At 42.1% G+C, this 16,685-nt stretch overlaps 1 protein-coding gene across 5 annotated transcripts in view; it reads right to left on the bottom strand.

Moving 5' to 3' along the window:
- SULF1 (sulfatase 1) overlaps positions 1-16,685 on the bottom strand; it is a gene marked incomplete at its 3' end in the record, with an annotated part of 165,086 nt that overhangs the window by 134,328 nt on the left and 14,073 nt on the right. Inside the window, exon 1 of one of the 5 annotated variants that reach the window (XM_081214301.1) lies at positions 5,934-6,195. The exons of the other annotated variants lie outside the window; for them this stretch is intronic. Of the gene's footprint in view, positions 1-5,933; positions 6,196-16,685 lie in introns of those variants that run through there. 5 annotated transcript variants of the gene reach the window in all.

Below are 16,685 nucleotides of genomic sequence, written 5' to 3'. Positions count from 1 at the left end.
GCCTTTCTTTATACTGTACACATACATGCATTTAGATAGATGTGTAGAGGAAATGTTTGTTTGTTTTTTTCTTAAGCAGCTGTCCTTTAATTGTCTCCTAAAAGTGGCTTTAGCCTGTTGCAGAAATACATTCTCTGCTCCCTTCACCTTGGAAAGTAATAACCGGTTCCAAACGGCTTTCCCTAAGGAGTGGGTGGAAGGTCCAAAATGTCCTCATGAGAAAGCTTCCACCGAGCCACACAAATCTTGCCATGTGGACGGTGCATGCATGTGGGACTATTACTTCACGCACAGTGACATGAGACCAGAAAACATGTGAACAGGAAGCCAAACCCGAGAGAGTTGGGGAGCTTCCAGCTTTCCATAGAGCCCAGAAATGAAGCAAAATTCAGCAATATTCTGGACTCAGGTGTCTGGGGGACAGAACAGCCGCACCCCAGCCCTCTTCAAACACTGCATAGGACAGTACAGTGGCTCAGGCAGCACCCAGCCTGGACTCAGTCATTATGCCAGCAAACCCAAAAAGACTGTGAAGTTGTAGCCCTTGCTTAGCATGCCAAGACTTTAAATGGCTTGAGTAACCTAAAAGTAGAATGGCCAGCACCGTATATGGAAGCTCGGTATATTCTTCATCCTTTCAATCATGCTGATGGGAATTCCCTCCAACATATCTTACTCCTTCTTTAAAGAATAAACTTTCCCATGATACAAGCTCATCCTATTCTAAAGTGTATATTTGGTGATTATTTTGTATAATTGAGATAGTAACAGTTCTTTTCTGGGTCTCTTCTTTCTTTTTTTTTTTTATTGTGGAAGCATTTTTAGCAAAAATAGAAACCTCTTCATCATCTCAAAAACCAAAGATAATCTCTGAAGTTTGGGGAATTTGAAGTGAGCTATCAGAAGCCGGATGGAATTCAGATTACAATCAAATACTATCTTTCTGATGAGTGATAAAACTCTTTACATTTAGAGGTGACAAAAGCTTCATAAATCTGCTTTTAAATGTGTTGATACAGTTTACCTACCAGGAGGAAATATTATACGACTTTGTGAGCCCAGACATGAAGGCTGGGGCTCAGCCCCTTTTGTAATAAATGGTATTTGCTCTGAAGTGTTCAGGTGGGGTTGAGAGCTCTGAAATCCAGGAAATCTGATAGAGGCTTTGCCATAGAAGATGTGAAAGGGTATAAGAAAACTAAGGTTATCAAGTAATCAGACCTCAGCTTCCTGTCTGCTAATTAGATTGTTTTCTATTCATTCTAAATGTTAAAAGTCTTCCCATTGTTATCTTTTAAAAACTCACAAACGTGACATACCTCTCCTTTCCAGTTACCCACCATTCAAGCCAATGGGAAGAATTTCCTGCTCAGCCTGAAGAAGAAGGAAATGTTTGTGGGGTACATCATGCCCAGGTAAGAAATCATCTCCTTTGCTTTAGTCTTAGAAGTTTCCTCTTTTACTTTAGTCTCTGAGTGGGCCCCCAGTTCAAGGGAAGTGAAAAAACCCTGCTAAAGAAAGAGCTGCTTCTTGATGAATAAGTGTAAATTCTTCATGAGTATGTGTTCTTTATGAATAAATATTCTACTTGCCCACGGATCTTTTTCCCAGTCTCCGCTCATTTCTGAAGGCTCAGAGGATGTACATATTTCTCATTTTGAGGGTTTACAAAGTTATTGGCAAGACTGCTCTGGACATGGCCTTCCTGTTGAAGAGTGAATGGGAAACAATCCACTCAACAGCGGGGATACGAGATGAAACTCAGAGCCCCATGAGCCCAGAGACTGACATTTCTTGGGGGAACTGAACATAATGGGGAGAGCCCGGTTTTTATGTTTCTTCTCTAAACTTCTAAGATAAATCTGGCAATTTTATACTTTTTAAAAACCACTTTTTATATATAAGCAATATCATTTGTATCATTTTTTTAGATTCCACATATAAGCGATATCATGTGGAATCTAAAAACAACGATACAAATGAAATTATTTACAAAACAGAAACAGACTCACAGACATAGAAAACAAATTTATGGTTACAAAGGGGAAAGGGGCGGAAGAGGGATAAATAGGAGTTTGGGATTAACATATACACGCTACTATATATAAAAGAGATAACCAACAGGGACCTACTAGCGCAGGGAACTATACTCAGCATCTTGTAATAACCTATAATGGAAAAGAATCTGAAAAAGAATATATATATATATGAATCACTTTGCTGTACACTTGAAACTAACACAACATGGTAAAACAAGCAAACAAACAAACAAACACAATACCACTTATGTAAAAAAAAGATTAAACAAAAACCAACTTTTATTTTTTTATTTTTTTGGCTGCGCCATGCGGCACGTGGGATCTTAGTTCCCCAACCAGGGATCGGAACCCACGTCCCCTGCATTGGAAGCCCAGAGTCTTAGCCACTGGACTGCCAGGGAAGTCCACAAAACTGACTTTTAATTTTACTTGATGTTGTAGTTTAACCTCTCAAGCCAACATTACCCCAATTAACTCAATTTCCTTCTATGAACGTGTACCTCTTCTTGTTTTATGGCATTCTATTATAGCTACCCAGTTGACCAAACTTAAAACTAATATTATAGACATTTCCTTTGTCTTCATTCCTTCATTCAGTCCTCAAGTTGAGAATGTTCCATCTTCTAAATATCTCTGGAATCTGTGCCCTGTTGTCCACCTACACTGCTCAGACCCTCAGCATTTCTCACTTGTTTACGACAGTAGTCTTTTTTTTTTTTTTTTTTTTTTTTTTTGTGGTACGCGGGCCTCTCACTGTTGTGGCCTCTCCCGTTGCGGAGCACAGGCTCCGGACGTGCAGGCTCAGCGGCCATGGCTCACGGGTCCAGCCGCCCCGCGGCACGTGGGATCTTCCCGGACCGGGGCACGAAGCCGCGTCCCCTGCATCGGCAGGCGGACTCTCAACCACTGCGCCACCAGGGAAGCCCCGACAGTAGTCTTTTAATCGGTCTCCTAGTTTATAGCATTATCACCCCCTAGACCTTTGCCTAACCTACATTCCACACTGGAGCGTAGATGATCTATATAAAATCTTCCTAAAACATAAATCACATCTAGTCTCCGCCTTCTCAACCCCAAGCAGAGTCCTTCCTTGTCTCTCCATTGGCTCAAGAGTAATCTTGAAAGTGCCAGATCTGGGGAGGTAAGGAGGTTGTGCTGCAACGCTTCCATCATTGAGATGGGTTTGCTACAAACAAAATAAACCAAATAAACCAAATAGTCTATTGAACCAAATAATGTCTTAGTGATGTAGGTGACATATTTCAGCCCAAGCTTTTTATATGGATGTGAACCTATAAAACAAACTTTTTTGGATCATGAGCTGGTCCAAAAAGACTCATGAGCATGAGTTTGAGTTTTACTAGAATAATGGGTCCAAACCCCTCAGCATGAAGCACCACAATACCCATGATCGGACCCCTGACTAAATCTCCAGATTCCCTGGATTCAACATTCCAGCACCAACTGAAACCAGTTCCCCCTCCCCTGGCTCACAAAGTCCACTCTCCAATGCTCTTCCCTTCTGAAATGTCCTTCCACACCTCCTGCTGATTCTTTAAAAGTCACACCAATCAACATCATCTTTGTAAAAGTTCCTTCGACTTTCACTGGGGAAAATGACTCGGGCCTCAATTCTGTCACTTAATCACAACACACTTCTGTTTTTTGCAGGTGTTATACTGTTAAGAAAATTAATCTGTTGTTTTGGTCTGTTTCCTTGGATGAGGAACTCTTCCAGGGCAGGATATTAACCTTCTTCATTTTGGTATCACTAGTGTTCAGCACAGCATGCAATACACAGTAAATGCTCAAAAAACCAAGGCACTGAATCAAAGATGAAAAAAGAGAGTAAATGGAAAAGCCCTAAAATTGAATGAAACTGCTATTTTCAGACACTGTGCTAGGTACTTTACATATATTATTTCCTTTCAGTCCTTTCAACAACCCTCTCCTTGGGGTAAGTAGTATTGGTCTCCTTTTTTTTTTTTTTTTTTTTTTGCAGTACGCGGGCCTCTCACTGCTGTGGCCTCTCCCATCGTGGAGCACAGGCTCTGGACACACAGGCTCAGTGACCATGGCTCACAGGCTCAGCCGCTCCACAGCATGTGGGATCCTCCTGGACCAGGGCACAAACCCGTGTCCCCTGCATCGGCAGGCAGACTCTCTATCACTGCGCCACCAGGGAAGCCCGGTCTCCATTTATAGAGGTGAAACCTGAGGTTGAAGATCTGAAAGACCTTGCTGCTGGTCGCATAACCATGTAATGGCAAAACCAAACCTCCAATCCAGATCCCATCATAGTTTGTGTTCTTTCTGCCATGACTGAGTATGCTTTGGAGGCTAACGTTGAGATTATGTGGCTGATCTTTGTAACAAAATTAGCTAGAGTATAGAATTTTAGTATTGACAGCTCACTTTTAAATTTAGGGGCAAAACCAAGTAGAGTCCAGTCTTATTTTCAACTTTAATTATGCCTTAGAATTTCTTGGAAGCCACAGAGAATTTTAAGTGGAAATGTCATTTAAAGGGAATCTTAAAAATAGACCTACTTTTATAATGTTTCCCATGTTTGTTGAATAAATAATGAATAAATAGCTCTATTGCATTCTGAAATTTGATATGAAATCTTTCCACTTGGTCTATTTTGGGTATTACACTATCATGTAAGATACTGAACACTGGAGAGTTACAACAAATATGAGTTCAGGCTGATTAAATATATATATGCATATTTAATTAAATATATACATACATTTGGGTATCCTGAACTCTTTTATACATACACACACACACACACACACACACACACACACACACTGGTATACACACATTATGTGTGGTTTTCATAGCTGTTCATCTAAAGATAAAAGCAATCAAACTCAATGGATTCATCATAGCACTTAACGGCACTAAAAGTGAGAGGCCTTGCTTTTCTACATTACTGTCAATTTATATTTCTTAGTTTTCTTACCTGAAATAATGACTAATTTTCTATATCTCATAGTACATCAACTTATAATCATGGTTTTATAAATGCAAATTGAACAACTACCCAAAATAGAACTTTATTTTCTTGGCTTATTCACTTAGTGAATCACACTTTCTAAATGTTCAGAAATTGTATCTCTCTTAGTGTTATCCTAGAGTTTTAAATTCATCTTTTGTTGAAAGACAATTTCTCAAAGCCATGAGCATCACCCCTGAGAAAAATACTCTTGTTAATTCAGCATCCCTTACAGACACATAGTTCAATAACAGAGCTTGGGGTTTTGCCAGTGCTTAAGAAGTTTGTGCCCATGTTCCTTTAATATTTAGACCCTTCAGCTATGCAGTGAAAAACTTAGTAAGAATTCACACGTCCACTCTAGTTACCGTGTTTTGCAGAGTTTACACAAGCCAGTGCAAGTTTCAAGCCTACGCCAAAAAATGGGATTTATTTCATAGTGTGAAAAGAAAATTCCAACAACTATATTTGCCTGAAATTGTGAGCACTGAAAGCAGAGAAATTGAAGCTGGAAGTTGCTGCATCGTTTCTGGATGCCTAAGAAGCCAGGTGAATAACCAAGGCTCCTTTGTAGGGCAAGATGTGTGTGTGAGTGTGGAGAACAGTCAGCCACCACCAGGACCAGGACACGGGGAAAGGGGCAATTTCAGCACTTCCTCTTGGTGCTATTTTGTTAATAAGTGAATTATCAACAGAAACCTCTTTCCCTTCCTATTACTTTTAGGAGGGGCCCCATCTGGGTGGAGGACTTCAGCCAGAAACACTTCCCATCATGGCAGCGTCTGAGTGCGGGAACCCGTTCTCGCGAATACATACGATGAAATGGACAAGAGCAGTAAGGAAACTTTGTTTCCCCCCTTTCGAAAGAAAAAGCAGAGCATCATACTTACAAAAGTCGCCTTTAAAATCTTCTCTGGAGAACAAGCTCTGGGAACTGGGAGCTTGCGGAGGAGCAGAGATAAGGTGGGAGCGGGGCTTCCTTCCTCCTTCTGGGGGCGACAGTCATTGTTTCTTATCTCCCTGACCTCCGGGCGCGAGGGGCCGGGAAGGCCCGGCCTCTGACCCCCTCTGCCCTCCCTCCTGGTCTCGGCGCCTCGGGTCTCGGGGTTTCCTATTAGCCGCTCCAGCCGCCCAGCCTGACACGGGCCCGGGGATGCATGAAGGCCGGTCTGCGAAGTGCTTGCGAGATGCAGAGGGTTATATAAGCCCACGTATTATTATCATCACACACCCCCATAGAACCAAGGCTGCCAGACAAACAAAAGGCAGTTCCAAGAAGGGGTGGAGCTGAGGCAGAAGCTACACTGGGGGTGAACTTCGGGACACTGCTGAACTGGCTGGAAAAAGAGGCAACTCAATATGTGTATGCAAACCTCGGCAAACAAACGGAGCTGCAGCTGGCTGGCCGGCCACGCGGGGAGGCTCCTCGGAGGGAGGGGCAGTGGGGGGGGGGTAGGCAGGGCTTCCAGGCTGCGGTCCCGGCTCCCCCTTCCCCGGCACAGTAGCCGCCCGTGGCGGGACGGAGTGGATGAGGAAGATGTGGTATTTGGAAAGGCAGACGTTCCAGAGACCAAGTGCTTAGTAAACACGGATGTTGCTTAGACTCAGACCAGGTGCTTCTGTTGCTTTGCTTTCGTCCTGGTCGCTTGTTTTCCTAATGACGGTTTGCGGGGTGTTCCCTGGGCCAGGGCCGAACCCTCTGTGTGCATCCTCTATTTTCAATCTCCGTGGGCCCCTGTTTTTTTTTCTCTCTGTGGGAGCAAGACAGCCAGCCAGACTGTTCTTTAGGCCAGAGCTTGGGTCTGAGGAAGTTCTGGTTCACTCTGAGCACCCATCCTCCCCGCGACCCTCCCTCCCCCATCCTGCTACCTCCAGTTTTCTTAGATTATTGTTTTCCTGCCCTGTTCCTGGCCCTGCTGCCCAACATGTGAGGCGCTTCATCCTCCTGGCATTCGTGGCTTCCACGTGTCACCCCACTAATTACCCGCTTCCCACCCTACGGCCCCTCACCTACTGCAGCTCATGAGAATATGAATCATTCTCTAAAGAAGGCCTTTCCGTTCCTTCCCCTACGGCCCTTCCTCACATCCTCCCCCTCAGCCTGGAATGTCCTCACTCCCATTTCCTTCAAAGCACAGTTCAGATCCCATCTTCCCACAAGATTTCCCCAATTTCCCTTCTTTTCTCCCCATTGACCCGGCACGTAATTCTTCATGTGCGTCTGGGTTTTATAAGTCTGGGGTCTTGTGTGGTTCTCTGGGGTGGCCTAGGACAGGGCAGTTCATGAGCGTTGATGAAATTCAGCTGACAGCCGACGTGGTGTCACCTGGGCCATCCGTCTTAGGGTGGAGGGGCCCCATGTAACCTCCATGGGCTCAGGGGAAAGCCCATGTTGATGGGCTCTTGAGGCTGTGCAGTGGGCCCAGGAGGGTTTGTGATAGCCTTTACTTTGGGGTATTGGAAATTTTCGTAAATTAAAAGAAAGAAAGAAAGAAAGAAAGAAAGAAAGCTTTATAAAAAGTGGAGAGGAATGTCTAACCTGAGTCACATTCCTTTAGGACATGTGTTCATGAGGGTACCGGGAACTCTGGCCTCTGCTGAGTTCCTGCTACTGCACATCAGGAGACCTCTGAAGTGGGACGTACTTCCTAGGAGGCCAGAAAAGTCCCCGAAAGGTGAGATTTTCAGAAATCACAGACTTCTGGGGTGTGTTTTAGGAGACAACTTCTCCACTGTGGAAAGGATGCAGACTATCACAACAGCAGCTCGACATGAGGACAATAGCTCTCTGGTGATTTATGATATGGGGTGAAATACAGAACGCGAGCTGTCAGCTGTTGAACTTCTGGGGCTAAGCGTTCAAGTGTTCTTCAGGACGTTCCCCTGTTAGTCTCCAGTGAAAGCCGTGTACTGTCAACGCCATCCGTGGTGGCTGGATGGACCGGGATGTCATTTAAGAGACTTGCGGTGTGTCCACACGCTCTCCCATGCACACAGAATGTTCAGTGAGTTAGAAGAATTTTCCTGCTTCCACTAATTTGGAACAATAAAAACGGATTCAGGTTCTAAGGGGGAATTTTGGCCTCCAGTTCTTGAGGTCTGGGCTTCAGGAAGGACAGTGGCCTCACTGCAATTCAGTTGTTCACATGTAAGATCTCTCTTTTGGTTCTGCTCAAGTCAGAGCCATAACCATTGTTATTGCTACCATGTGTGAGACGCGGCTAGGTGTCAGGCACTGGCTAGATGCTTTACATGCATTCTTAACATAGCGATTGTCCTAAAATAGAACTGTTTAAAACAAAAATCTTCATTTCACAGATGGGAAAACTGGTCCTACAGCTTAGGAAACGTCAGTAGTGTTTGAATCTAAGTCTGTCTGCGATTTTTCCATTCTGCTGAAAGCTGGAAGAAACCTTAGGATCTCATCTGCTAGTTTTCAGACTGGGTTCCGAGGAGCACTAGACTTCCAAGTGCTTCAGGAATTTGGGGTTGGGGGGGGTACGGAGGGAGCAAATGTGAGGAGGAGACCAAGTCAACTGGGCTTGGGTGCCGTTCACTGGATTCAAACAAAGAAGCTTCATTTCCGTCTGTTTTATAGAGTGACTTTAGACTTTGTTTAAAACAAGGGCTTTGCTACTAAGAAAAAATTATTTTGAAACTCTAGACCTAGTTTAAATTCTTCATTAAAAAGGTATACAGCTTGAGGTTCAGAGAGATTAAATGCCTTGCCCACGATTTTATAACAGGCCCAGCATTAACTTCAGATGTCCAAGCTCTGCCTGGAACCCCAGGTCTCCCTGAGTCCTTTATCTCCCCAGTGGTTAAATTGCAGGGAAAGTGAGAGAAAGTCTGACCTGATTGTGTTTCCTGACAGTGTTCTTCTTGAAAACTGAAGGCAGGCATACTCTTGACTTTGGCTCGATAGACCATTTCTCGTCTCTTTGGCTCGGAGTCTAAATTGGTCAACGTTCACCTTGTGGCAAATGAAGATCAAGTGAGGAGTAAATATGTAATTTGTCTGGATGATTTAGGGCTCTCGTCCTCCTTTCATTCAAATCAAAGCAAGTAGCAGAGGATACTTCCACATGAATCATCTAGCTGATACAGCCTTGGCCTGAGAGTACTCCTGCTAGAAAACTGCTTACGCCCCCATGGTTATCAGTCCAATCAAAAGTGACTCTTTTCACAGGAGACACCATAGGTGTGGCGAAAGACATTACTCATAGGTGTGGCGAAGACATGACTCTTAAAGGGGTCAGTATAGCCAAGGGGAAGTGAGTCTCCCATAAGTCCACATAGCTTGCATGGCTTGGAAAGTCTAAGATTTCACATGCTGCTTTGACATCTTTGAGCCTCATGGGTCCCCAAAGGGCTGTGAGTTCCCCTACTTTTACCTGCAATGCTCCCACCGAAGTGGGAAAGTCTCCCCCAGTGGTTAGGTCCCCGATAGCTGGGCATCATCACTCCACCTGGTCCTCATCCTAATAGGTTTCACTTCCCTGCCAGCCCACACAGTCATTGCAACAGGCCAATCACATCGTCCCTGGGAACCAGGGTACCACTTACCATCTTGTTACTACAGAGCCTGCTCCCCAGAGCTCCCTCTTTTTTTAAAACTAATTTTTATTGGAGTATACTTGCTTTACAATGTTGTGTTAGTTTCTTGCTGTACAGCAAAGTGAATCAGTCATACATATACATATCCCCTCTTTTTTGTATTTCCTTCCCATTTAGGTCTCCACAGATCATTGAGTAGAGTTCCCTGTGCTATATAGTAGGTTCTCATTAGTTATCTATTTTAGACATAGTAGTGTGTATATGTCAATCCCAATCTCCCAACTCAACCCACCCCCATGCTTGGTAACCATAAGTTTGTTCTCTACATCTGTGACTCTATTTCTGCTTTGCAGATAAGTTCATCTCTACCATTTTTCCAGATTCCACATGTAGGTGATATTATATGATATTTGTTTTTCTCTTTTAGACTTACTTCACTCTGTATGACAATCTCTAGGTCCATCCACGTCTCTGCAAATGGCACTATTTCGTTCCTTTTTATGGCTGAGTAATATTCCATTGTGTATATCTTCTTTATCCATTCCTCTGTAGATGGACATTTAAGTTGCTTCCATGTCCTGGCTATTGTAAGTAGTGCCCCCCAGCTCCTTCTTGTTCCCTCTGTTCCCAAATGTGCCTCTGTGTTGCCCCATGTGGCACGAAGTGTCTGCTTCCCCTGGGTCATTAGTGTATGTGACTAGTAAACTGTTCTTGATCCCCTGTGTCCCAAGTCAGATGTCCTATGTTTGGTCACCCCAGAACCCTAGGACAGGAGTCCCTCCCTCCCCCACGGGGTGAAGAGGAGGTGAACAAAACAATGACCAGACATTAATGCTAATATGAAATGGAATTTTCAGAGAACTAGTGCTAAATATCACATCCTTTGGAGTTTTGCTAAGCATTAGGCTATTGGCAAATAGAAATGACTTTTAACTGAAATTAGCCAGAACTGACCTAATAAACTGACCTTTATTAATTTTAAGGCCCGTGAGCTTTCCCATCTGCTCTTTTTAATTTTTACCATTCTCACCTGGAGATTTTTGCGAGCAACAGCATCGTTCTCTTTCCTGAGATGGCTTAACTGTAGTCCTGCCCAAAGGCAAAGGAATCAAAAGATGACCCTGCTATGCCTGTCATTTAAATCTTTACTAACAGCATTCTTTCAGAACAATGTAGCAGAAAGAATTTTTCGCATCTCTACAGACAAGAGATTACAATAAGCAGATTTTTTCCCATCTGAAACATCCCAATATTAATGTACAATATTCTCAGCCCTAGAAACAAAGCCTTCGATGTAATTTCTTTCCCTGTTCATGAGATTTACAATAGGAAGGTCGTGTTTGTACTAGATTTTGGCTTGAAATTAATCTTCTTTTCTCCTCAGCATTTCTATAGAATCCATGCACTTCATTATTTAGTCATTTCCAAATATTAAATGCTTGTCATTTTTGAACAATGATCTAATCTTCCCTTTATGGGTGGAGAAACTGAGTTGTGAAACTTGCAAATCATCGCCAGGACACAGATCTTTCTAAAGTTTGTGGCTACCCGTGGAAATGCTTTCTTCCACACATCTTAGATTACAAAATAAAATTGTGAATTGTCTCATAAGCCGCAAGAATGACATCCTCCAATTATTAGAAAGTATTCATTAAAAGCTCATTTGCATTTTGCCTTATGAGAGAAGCTTTATGGAGTAAATAAATACATTCAAACTCCACCACCAACGTCAACACAGGCTGTGCTAGAATCATTTCCCCTGTCTCTGGACTGTGCCTCATACAGATCAAAATATATTCTTAGTTCAGTTGGACAAGGGTTCATTTGAACCACATCTGGTGCTCATCAAACCTCTATTTTAGGAGTGGGGAATTCTTTTTCAGAGATACATTATGTCTGGAAGGTCTATGGCAGCAAACAGTCCTCATTAAACTTCACAACATTTTACCAACATATATACAGTACCCGCTTTTATGTGATTACGGGGCCCAGGCAAAACCCTGCACAGCCACTTCAAAGAATTCCTCACTTGACTAATTCTAAACAGTAAATTGATTTTCTCATCATTTGTTGTGTTTGACAATAGAAAGGCTGACACAGCAACATTGCTAAAATGACATCTCCTTTCTACTCAAGGGGAAGGAATTCGTGTTAATATTCTTAATGACTGGCATCTTTATGAGAAATGTGAAATCATTTATCCTCAGCAATAACCTGCCGAGGATTAAAAAGTACTTGGTACTTAGAACGGAAGTCATCTGTCAGGAAAAATTATTTGGACGGATGCAAATGAACTGAATAAATTGGCTTCCTAATTATGGTGTGTATATTCAAGTTTGTGAAAATTGGTTTGAGCTGAAGAATTTGGAGAGGATCTTTCAAGAAGTGGTCTGACATTCTGCTGGAGGAAAAGATAACACGTTCGTTTGATAAATTCCTTTCATATTTCCTAAGGATTTCTGGACATGATTTAAGAAGCAAGGGCATGTAAATCAAGAGAAAACACATTAAGTAAGCGCACGTATGTCTTGCTAATTTGGAACAACAGTAATAATGCCTCATGGAAAACACCAAACAGCGTGTTCATCGCGATGCCCTGGATTCTAAATAACCAATAGTGTTTTCCATGGGGGTTTGTTTCAACCCTCTCAGGGCGGGCTTGGGCATTAACCCAACGCAACAAGTCTAAGCCAGCCCTTAATGAACGATGTAGAGACCAGTCTCTATTCTGTAGGAGTTGTTCCACTCTCAATGGGCGTGGTGTTGCACACCAGTTAGCAAGTTTTTATTGGAATCTCGGTCTTCTCTGCCTCACTAGCTTGATAGCAAACTTTCATTTAGCTCTTTACCAAAAAGCCTAGTAAATTGTGGGAAGACGTACTTTACTGGCATTGGCAGTTTAGTCGGGAAAAAAAGGGTGTAACTTGCAGGCAAATGTAAACTCCCTCATGTAATTAACGATGAGGTTTTACTGTTTAGCATTTATGTAGAACTTCCTTTTGAGAAAAAAAAAATCGGCATTGATTTCTGAAGACAAACTGACTTGGGTCCAAATCCTAGCTCTACAGGTGTGTAATTTTTTTTTTTAATTTTTAGTCTAGGTCCTTTTCTTCTAACTAGAATGACTAGTACAGAAATAATGAAGTCAGAAAGTGAATAGCAGTGTCTAGCATGTGGTCGGTACTCAGTATCATTCAGTTTCTCCCTCCTTTTCTGGCTCTTTTAGGGTGTTCGTGCCCTAATCACTAGTTCAGTATTATTTGCCCTGAGTCAGTAAAAAACATTCCTTTCTTCAGTGTGCACCAACTAAGCGGTGACCCTGGCAACAGCTGCTTAGGTTTCTGTATTTAAATATAAATATTAAATGATATAAAGAGATAACAGTAAGGGTCTCTTTAAAAAGACAATGATAACTATTAATAATAACCTGAATGTTGTTGTTGTGACTTCAGCCCTGGAGACAGTTATTCAGGGCATCAGGTCAACTCAAGCTGTTAGGGTTGGTGTCAGAAATCCAAAGAAGGCTTTTGCTAGAAAACAGTGGATTAGAGAGACATAGAAAAAAAATGAACCGAGGGAATATCATCCAAGATATTTAGTGATGCCGAATCCAGTTTGCCCCCTCCAGTCTTCTTGTGAGCAGGCGGAGGAAAAAATGGCAAATGCAGGGCTTCCCTAGTGGCGCAGTGGTTGAGAGTCGGCCTGCCGATGCAGGGGACATGGGTTTGTGCCCCGGTCCGGGAAGATCCCACATGGCACGGAGTGGCTGGGCCCGTGAGCCATGCCCGCTGAGCCTGCGCGTCCAGAGCCTGTGCTCCGCAACGGGAGAGGCCACAACAGTGAGAGGCCCGTGTACCGCAAAAAAAAAAAAGGCAAATGCAAAAACATATATGCTAGAGAGCAGGGGCTGGGCAAAGCATAGGAGCACAGACTGGGCAGAGAAGATGAGGAGAAAGCAGAGGCGTGGGGGACATAGCTGACCGCAGGGGCTGAAGTCTCTGAGGGATGCTGATAGTGATAGAGGATGTGCTGAGCCCAAGACAGGAAAAAGCCTTGTTCTGCAGAATCTGCAAGTACCCGTGTCTGGGGCTGGCAAGTGCATTAGTGAGAAGAACCAGAGATTAAGAGCCCAAGCCTGAGGCAAGGGTGATGGACGGCAGGAGGGGTGATAATGGGCAACGCCTGAAAGGAACTGCTTTAATGCTATAAACCGGTGCCAAGTGGAGAAACCTGAGACCCGATGTGTGATTGACTTCCACGAATGCACTTTTTACCCTGAAAGTCCCTGACGCTGCAGTCAAGTTAAGCTGTGCACTTAAGGTGTCTGCGTGCTGGGCGACGGTGCACGGGGTAGGACAAAGGTCATATTACTAAAGCAGGAAAGAGGTAGGAGAATGTTGTCCTCTTGGCTCACCTAACGATTCTTGTTTAAGGAAAAATGGATACAAGTGAATATTATTGGAAACTGGTGTGGGAAGAAACCACAAAAGGGACAGCTGGATCCGTGGGTTGGAAGAAAGGAGGTGGAAAAGTATATATCCCCTGTATCCTGCCACTTCCCTTGACCTCACGTCTTCCCTGACTGGTCCCTTCCTGCATCGTCAGCTGGCATCTGCGAGGGCACCTTACATAGTAAGTCAACTGTGTTCAGCTTTTATCCTGACTGGTTATAGCAAAGGGAAAAATCATAGACTCCCAGCAGTAAGACTGAGTATGACTTTTCTCATAGAGACAGGAGATTATCCAAAAAAGGTTATCCAGACCGTCGAAATTTGTCAGATTATTGACAGAGCAGTTCAAGTTTCCAAAAGCTGGCTTAAAAATTTTTTTAAGTGAAATTTGGTTTCTTCTTTACATTTTTTTTCCTGGCTTTGAAACTGTGTGTTTTGCTGTAAAGCCGAGGTTTGGCAAATTGAACCAACTCAATTTTTAGGTCTTGTATTGAAGTATTTAGAGCATGACGTCTTAGAAGCTTTTTAATAGAGAATTCCAAACATCATTTATTCATTTAACAAACATTTACTGAATGCTTAGTGTGTGCCAGGGGTTGCTGCTGATACAAATAGGATGTGGTACCTGCTTTTCCAAACATATGCTTTTCCATACAAACTGTGTTCCTGGAAAGAATTCTCTCGATTGCAGAATTGAAAGATCACTGAATATATGGGAAAGAAATTGGCTAAAATATCAACTGAGCTTAAAGGAAAAAAGGGAAAATGTGGAATAGGACAGTTTAATTAATGGTGGGAGTTCAGAGTGGTCCAGGTCCTGCCTTAACCCCTATACTTCTACACATCAGTCAAGTTAGTCAGACTCTCAGACATGTTTCCTTGTTTGTATGATGGGGACCATGAGAACTGCATGTCATAGAGATGATGAACAAATTAAATTAGATAATGTATATAAAGCACTTACTTGCACACAGCAGGTAGGTATTCAATAAACCTTAGCTGTTATTATGTATAATATTAGTGAATAAAACACAGGCATCTTTTTCAGTTATTTAGTTTTGTTCTTTAAGAGAATGTTATTTTTTTCTATTACTAAATAAAGCATGAGCCCTAGAATTTTTAGATATGGTCATTAGGAGTATAAAAGGCATTGGAATGTCAAGGGCATAAATTGGAAAGAGTACTCGTTCTGGAATTTTAGGACCTGAGTATCTCTCTGCAGAATATGACTGCCAGTTAATAGCTATGAACAATAATGATACAAGTAACCTCCACAGCCTGTTTCTTAATCTGTAAAATGGGTCCAATAATGCCTGTGCTATCTACTTCATCCAAAGAGTTATGAGGATCAAACAGGATTGTAAAAATGATTTGAAATGGGTAATATGATATATAAATAAAAGTTATAGCTAAATAAGAATTATGAGTTTTCCCTTAGCTATGGTACTGATTACTGATGACTGGCAAAAAACGTAATTGTGGTTTATAAATATTTTAAGTGGAAATTACTTTTCAGTTTATACAGGAATAGATTATAGGTTTGGAGGAAGTGTGGAGAACTAGAAGACCTGGATTCTAATCAGCTCTATTAGCATATGCAAATTATTTAACTCCCATGTCTCTGTATCTTTTATACAAAAGTTTGTATTTGAAAATAATTACAAAGAAAAAATCTGAGGTTTGGAGAATTGATCTAACTTACAGAAAAGTTGCACAAATAATAGAAAAAACACTTGCATACCATTTACTCAGATCCATATATTGCTAATAGTTTGCCCCAATCTTCTTATCAATTGGTCACTCACTTTCTCTATGTATTTATGTATGTTTGCATCTATATATTTTGTTTGTTTGTTCTTCCTTGAATTCAATGAAAGTTGCATATGTCATGGTCTTATAACCCTAAATACCTTTCAGTGACACAGGTACTTAGTTGGGTGACATGCTCCACAGGGTGGTAAAAATCAAATGAAATGTTGGAAAGCACTTGGGAAGGTATCAATTGTTATATAAAATTAAAAGTTTCATAAATTGGGAAAAATCAAACTTCATAAAACATCAGAGGAATTACTAAGGAAGGAGAAACTAAGGAAGTCCACTTTCAATGTGTATAAGAAGCTGAAGACTGAGCAAACTTAGGAGTCTCTGCGATGAGTGAGGGAAACGAGAAAGATGCTCGCGAGTTATATTACTTCTGGAGGGACCTGCCTCTTTTTGTGTGTTGTTTTTTTATTTTTAACAGTTTGCCATTTTATGTGGTCTCTTTGGTGGAGATGGTGAGCATGTTTGAGAAAAAAGTCATAGAAACTCAAGGGCAGTTGCTGCTCAGAGGCAGAACAAAAGAGCTGTAAAGAGTTTGGGAAGCGTTCAGCTTTATTTCTACTGGTCCTCCCTTTGAGGAGTGAAAATGACCTGCTTTATTTTCATTATAAGCAACAGTTGAGATACAAATAAGAAATAGGAAAGCATGTTTTATAGAAGTGGTCAGTGTATAGGCTTAGTTGAAAATAGTATGAACAAAGTATTCTTAAGGACCAAAGACATAATTTTTCATAGAATCCGTTTCCAGCACTCGCTGTGATGAAGGTTTAGCTATATGAAAAACAGGTAATTATTCTGCCAGATTACCTCTAC

The sequence above is a fragment of the Mesoplodon bidens genome (assembly GCF_964165515.1).
Source record: "Mesoplodon bidens genome assembly, chromosome: 16".
Taxonomy (NCBI): domain Eukaryota; kingdom Metazoa; phylum Chordata; class Mammalia; order Artiodactyla; family Ziphiidae; genus Mesoplodon; species Mesoplodon bidens.
Note: the sequence above shows the minus strand (reverse complement) of the source record. Positions and strands in the feature narration are given on the sequence as shown.